Source organism: Tupaia chinensis, unplaced genomic scaffold (assembly GCF_000334495.1).
Source record: "Tupaia chinensis unplaced genomic scaffold, TupChi_1.0 Scaffold000549_1, whole genome shotgun sequence".
NCBI classification, from domain to species: Eukaryota; Metazoa; Chordata; class Mammalia; order Scandentia; family Tupaiidae; genus Tupaia; species Tupaia belangeri.
In genome coordinates, this window is record NW_006160061.1 from 4,019,331 (window position 1) to 4,026,477 (window position 7,147).

Sequence of the window (7,147 nt, forward strand, 5' to 3'; positions counted from 1 at the left end):
AAAAAAAAAAAACAATAACTTTTTTTTTTTTTAACTGAGTCTTCCTCCCCCCCCAGGGTGCATGCATTTGATGGAGAGACAGAGAGACAGAAAAAGAGAAATCACTCCCCACAATCCCTTCTCCTCTATTCTCCTCTTGGGATTTTGGGCACACCTCTGTGTATATTTCAAGCTACTGGATCCAGGACTTGAACCATAGTCAACTACACAGAATCCAGCAACATAGCCACTATTTCATCTGCTGATCTCAACATATTTGTGTGGTTTTTTTTTTTTTTTTTTTTGGAGAGATTTTCACTATAGGGCGCGTGTGCTTGCCAGACAGAGAGAGAGAGACATAGAGACAGAAAACGAGAAATCACTACCCCCTGGGGGGGTGGTCACGCCCCAATCCCTTCTCCTCCATTCTCCTCTCGGGATCTTGGGCACACATGCACATGCGCCCGGCATGAGTTTTAAGCCACCGGGTCCGGGACGCGAACCGCGGTCGACTACGTGAGAGTCCAGCGACATAGCCATTACGCTAACTGCTGGTTCCCCCAACATGTTTGTTTTTAAGATGAGTTATTTTTTTTTCCCAATCCCACTTGTAAGCTACTCTTTCCGTTAATAGTTTTTAGATTTCATTGTCTATTAGGTTTGTATTTGTTGAACCAGTAGGTTTTGGCTTTTAGTACCTATAACTTTTTAGTAGAATAGTATCTGACTTGTATTTTTCTGAAGTGTATCTATTCATTTCTTCCATGAAAGTAAGAGACAGAGAAAGAGGAGAGAGAGACTTATACCCAGTAAGCTCCTTATGCTGTAACCCACCCCCTCTGATTGTGGACATCTATAAGCCCTGGGACATGAACCAGGGACACTGCCCGTGTGGTTCCAGCATAACACAGGGCACTGTGTTAACCCTGCACCACAGTCTGGCTCCACATTTTAACCGTCATGTACTTCTCTTCTCTGACCACTCCTTACTGGTCACTCTACTCTCACCTTTCCTCTTTACTCCTTTATGTGTAGACCTTCCATGAAGTTCCTGGCCTACTTATATCTGTGCAGTCAATTTCAGTGATCGAATCCACACTCACAGCTTCATTTGAAATAATTTTTCTCCTAAACTTTAGATATAACTTGACAACTGGCTGATGAATTCAGACCATTTTTTTGAAGCAGTGGTGTTTATCCTCATCAAGTCTAATATTTAAATCCATGAGCTTCCTTTGCACACTAGAACCCTTCCATAAATGACAACTAGAGTTATTGCTTTTGGAACTCAATGCAAGCTTTGATTGGCTATATTATTTTCCCTTTGCTCATCCAATCCTTGTCAAAACCTATAGAATTTTCTTTATTAATATTATCCCCTAATCTCACTTTACCATTCAAAACTCATCATTCTAAAATATGTTTTTATGTGGACATTTGTAGTAGCTTTGCCCCTAGACAAGCTGCAAGCTGCAGTCCATAAGATATTTGATTCAACTTTGGTAGCCTCTTTGTTTCTTATTTTCCATCTTATCATGAACAAATTCATATTCTTTTTTTTTTGGAGTGGTTTTTGGTATAGGGCGCGTGCACTCACCAGAGAGACAGTGAGATAGAAAGCAAGAAATCACCCCCCCAGGGGGGATGGCCATGCTGCAATTCCTTCTCCTCCTTTCTCCTCTCGGGATCTTAGGCATGCACGCACACTCGCCTGGCGTGAGTTTAAGCCACTGGGTCCCGGACTCAATCTGTGGTCGACTACATGGGAGTCCAGTGACATAGCCATTATGCTCACTGCTGGTCCCAACAAATTCATATTCCTGTGGTACTTGCAAGAACTGCCATAGTCATGGCCATTACAATTATATTACTCCTTTGTTTAAAACTTCTAAAGAATGTTGACCTAGCCAGAGTGGTGCATAGGTAATAGTACCACTTGGGAGGCTGGAAGTCACAGGCGAGGCATGGATTTGGCTCCTGGTATAGCCTGACCCTGGTTTATTTAGTTTAGTGCTTATAATTCTAGCCAATAGGGAGGCTAAATCAGTAAGATTGCAACACAGCGAGACCCTGTCAAAAGTATATCTCTTTCTCTCCCATTAAGGGGAAAAAAACACCCTATTTATGGTTTATTTTAGATGCCCCAAATTTTACCATATTATACACATGACATCACATATTCATTGCAGTGATATATTCCCATGTGTTCTTACAGAAATGAAACTGTAACATAGCTTCCCTTTCTTTTCTGTTCTGTTCTGAAATTTAGCATGCTCTCTCTTTTCTTGAGACAGATTTTTCCTATAGGGCAGGTGTGCTCGCTGTGAAGACAGAGAGACAGAGGAGAGAAAGTGAGAAATCACCTCCCAGAGGGGAACGGCCACACCACAATCCCTTGTTCCACCCTCCTCCTAGGATTTTGGGTATGTAAGCATATGCGCCTGGCATGAGTTTCAAGTCACTTAGTCTGGAACTTGAACTGCAGCAGGCCTTGTGGAAGTCCAATGCCTTAATCACTATGCCAGCCTCTGGCCCAGTAGACTTTCTTTGAATATTTATCAAAGAAATATTTATCAAAATATTAATAAATATAAATATTTCTCCATACTTTAGGATTATTTCTAGATAGTTTAAATATTTTTTATGACTTCCATTAGTTAAATTATTTTGCCAGGACAAGTCTACTAGCTGTCCCACCCAATTTGTGTTTTCTTGAGTATAGAGGGACAAACTGTTGATACTTCTCTTCCTCGCCCCTGAATCATCTCTTGCAGAAGCTCTATTCTAGGCAGAAGCAGCCAAGATGTACCAGTTTTTCTTATTTTGCCGACTCTGTTCATACAATAGGATAAAAGGCAGACTTCCTCATACAACAGGATAGAAGGCAGACTTCCAGGCATCGCAGATTAAGACTGTTGAGCTCCTGCTGGCCCCAGGCCCAGCTCTCCCATAGGGCAGAGATCCCATGCCATCTCCTTCTCATCACCACTTTTAGAGCTGGGTATCATCAGTACAGGGAAGAAGCTTCACTGACACAGGGCCTAACTACAGTCTCTGGCAAAACGTTGACTGAACAGTTAGCTACTCTGACCTGGGTGACTCCTGGGAAGCTAGGCTTAAAAATAGTATTACATAACCTTATAAAGGCCATCAGTGGAATACCTATAGATAACATACTGAATTTTAACAGATTGAATGTTTTCCCTCTAAATTCAGGAAGAAATAAAAAATATCCCTTGTGGGCACTTCTCTTCAAAGTGTAATTAGAAAATACATACATACACATCTGGCATTGAGATCAGAAAGTAAGAAATAAAACTACCCTATTTATAGATGGCATAAAACCTCACAGAATACACACACACGTACGCACTCAAACACAACTATGAAAACTAATAAATTTAGCAAAGTCTTAGGATGTAAGGAGAATGTAGATGCTTCCTAGTTTATAGTAGTTTGACTACTATATAACTTTTTCATCTTCACAATGGTGTGAAAACAATACCATTCAGTAGAAACCATAATCCCAAACTGAAGGAATTTATGACTAAGAATATTTTCAATTTATGATGCATTTTTGATTTCTGATATTTTCAAATTATGATGGGTTTATTGGGACATACCATAAACCAAGAAGCACCTATATACAAAAATCAATTATATATCTATATGCTAGCAATAACATTCTAAAAGTAAAGTTAGAAAAACAATTTTATTTGAAATATATCAAAAGTGTTTTGCATCACAAAGTTTGACGATCAGGAAAGAAAAAGGTCACCTAAAGAATGTAAAAAATACTTGCAAATTATATATTTGACCAGGCACTTGTACTGAAAATATATAAAGAGATGCTACAGTTCAATAGCAAAAGATACCACTAGCCAATTTAAAAATGGGCAAAACATTTTTGTAGAGGTTTTTGCCTTAGGGTGCTTGTGCTCACCAGAGAGAGAAAGAGACAGATACAGTGAGAGGAAAAGTGAGAAATCACACCTCTCAATGGGTATGGTCACACCATAATCCCTTCTCCTCCATTCTCTCACTGGGATCTTGGGCATACATGTATATGTGCCTGGTATGAGTTTCAAGCTTCAGGTCTGGGACTTGAACTGTGACTGGTCATGTGGGAGTCCAGAGACATAACCACTATGCCATTTGCTGACACTCAAAATGGGCAAAACTTTTGAACAGATATTTATCCAAAAAAAAAAGATATTCTAATGGCCAGAAAATGTATAAAAATGATGCTCAATAAACTTGAACATTTAAAGATATTCTAATGGCCAGAAAAAAATATAAAAATGATGCTCAATAAACTTGAACATTATGGAAATGAAAATAAAAACAATGAGTTACCAATGCACATCTACCATGTTAGGTTTAATTAGAAAGACAATCAGAGGTAATGAGAATGCATAAAAACTCGAACCCTTATACATCAGGAGGTATGTGAAATGATTCAGCCCTTCTGAAAAACATTTGGCATTTCTTCATAATTTAAACAGAGTTACCAAATGACCAGTAAATCTACCTCTAGGTAGATACCCCTCCAAAATGACATATGTCCACACAAAAACTTCATAGCAACGTTCATTATTCATAATAAACAAAAACATAATAATCCAAATGGCCATCAGCAAATAAAGGTTAAATAAACTGTAACATATCCATACAAAAACATATTTGGCAATAAAGAGAAATAAAATAATCACACATATTACAGTAAGAATGCTATCTGATGGCTTTATGTTAAGGAAAAGTATTCAGTCACAAAAGACTATATAATATAGGATTCCATTTATATGAAATGTGCAGAAAAAAACGGTTTATAAAGATAGAATATAAATTAGTGCCTTATGGTTGAGAGGAGTGAATTAGGGAAAATGGGAGTTGATTGCTAATGAATATAATTTTTGCTTTGTTTTCAGGGATGATAAAATCTTCTAAAATTAGATTACAATGATAGTTGCATAACTCTGTGAATATACTAAAAACCGTTAAGTTCTGTACTTAATTGAGAAGATAAGCGTGTTATATCACAATAAATGTTTGAAAACTACTGAATATGCTGAATAAAATGACTAAGATATTACTTTTTATCTGTTCTTACATCTTAAAATAACTTAAAAACATAAATGAAGACCTTTTCAAATACTTAAGACCTATAATTTGTGGTGATTTGTTGATTTATTCTCTTGAATTTTCTAGAACAGTGCTGTGCAATAGAGATAAAATCTGCATCAGTATGCAATTCTATATTTTTTTAGTAACCACATTTTGAAAAGTAAGAAGAAACAAGTCACACTAATTTTAGTAATTGCTTTACATATCTAAACTACTACTTTAACGTTTAAGAATATGAACATTTTAATGAGATAGTTTACATTCTTTTTCTATATCTTTCCCCCCATATCTTGTCTGTATTTTATATTTATACCACATCTCATTTCCAACTAGTCCTGCATCACATGCTCTATGTCACTAATGGCCACTGCTGTGTAACTATGTAACTAACGGCCAGCACTCTGGACATCAGCCTTCTAGATAAATTAACATAAAATCTAACCATAACAATGTTATTGTTATACCAGTGTTTAAACTGCTCTTTTATATTTTTAAAAAAGTTTGTTTATTTATTCCCTTCATGTTTGGGATCATCCTCAACAGCGTCTTTATACCACGATCTCCCCCAAAGCCCTGTAGCTAATCAGGCTCATGAGTGTGTATAGATGTTCAGGTAGACGTGGGATGAGAACACAGAGCCGTCTCACATGGCCTCCAACATTGTGCAAAATTACCTATCCCTACTGCCTGTGGCACATTCTTATCTATTGCATGGACCAAGGCCTCCATTAAATGTTGGCTGACAGTAGTGAGAACAGGTTTTCCTATTTTGTTTCTTACTTTATTTTATTTAGTTAGTTTTAATTGTAGTTTTTGGCTTATATCTATTCATTGTCCATCTTTTTTCTTTCATGAGAATGCTTCTTATACTTCACTATGACCTTCATTGGTATAAATAACAACATTACTTATGAACTGCTTGCAGGTTTATCTTGACAAAAAAATGAGTATTACTGTCTACTTTTATCATCTGAACTCTTTTTTTTTTAGGATGAATTCTATACTGCAAGGTCTCTGTTCTAAGTAGTCATTTATCGAAGTCCTCCAGACAGTTCAAGAAAAACTTGGGATAGATTTAGCTTTAGCTCTGTTGAGATTCCTTTCGCACAAGCACATAAGAAGCTTCGCTTTATACTAAATCAATAATCTAATACTTTAAGCAATTATCTTTTCTGAAAATGAAAACGCACAAAACACAGGAATATTTGAACAGATATACTTTATGACCTCTATTATTTTTCTTTGGAAAAACAAACCAATCCACACACAAATTAAATTATTGTATTCAGGGAAATTAAATTAATTCTGAGCACTTCCCCCCAAATCATATTTATTTTTAGATAGACAACTAACAGAATATGTTTACTTTCTAAAATTGTCTTAGTGGAAAAAGAAAGACTAATAAATGACAATTATCTATGAAGATGTATAGCTGTTGAAAATTAGTTTTAATATTCACTACACATTGATCCTATACATGGTCTGACAGAAAGAAAAATATGTTAAACAAAAATGCTTTATATGCGTGCTCATGCACACACACATACACACACACACACAGACATGTATAGAAACATTTTGTTCTGTTAAATACATTTCTACAGCTTCATTTAGTTGGTGATTTTGTAATATGATTAATGTAGTTTGTAAGTTTACAAGGGGAAAAATATCCAGACTTTGCATTTGCATAATTAGGAGGGCTCTGATTTTACAACTTCTCCTTGCCCTGTTAGTCAGACCCTTGTTAAATGGCTCCCTGTACATATTAAGCACAGTTATAGATTGAATCAATAGAATTAATAGCAAGATTTGTTTCATATATATCAGAAGGAATTTATTACACAAGGACAGAATTCCATGTTTTTCTTTAGAAGGAACAACGTACAAGTTTTCACCCAAATTGTCTCCTCAAATGCGTTCAGTTTTTTAAAATTTTCTAACATTTTTGGACTACATGTTTAATATATTTAAAAAATTATTTCACAGGTTTCTGCTTCCAGGAATGTGGAAGAAGTATACTTTGACCCTTTCCTTCACTAGGCAC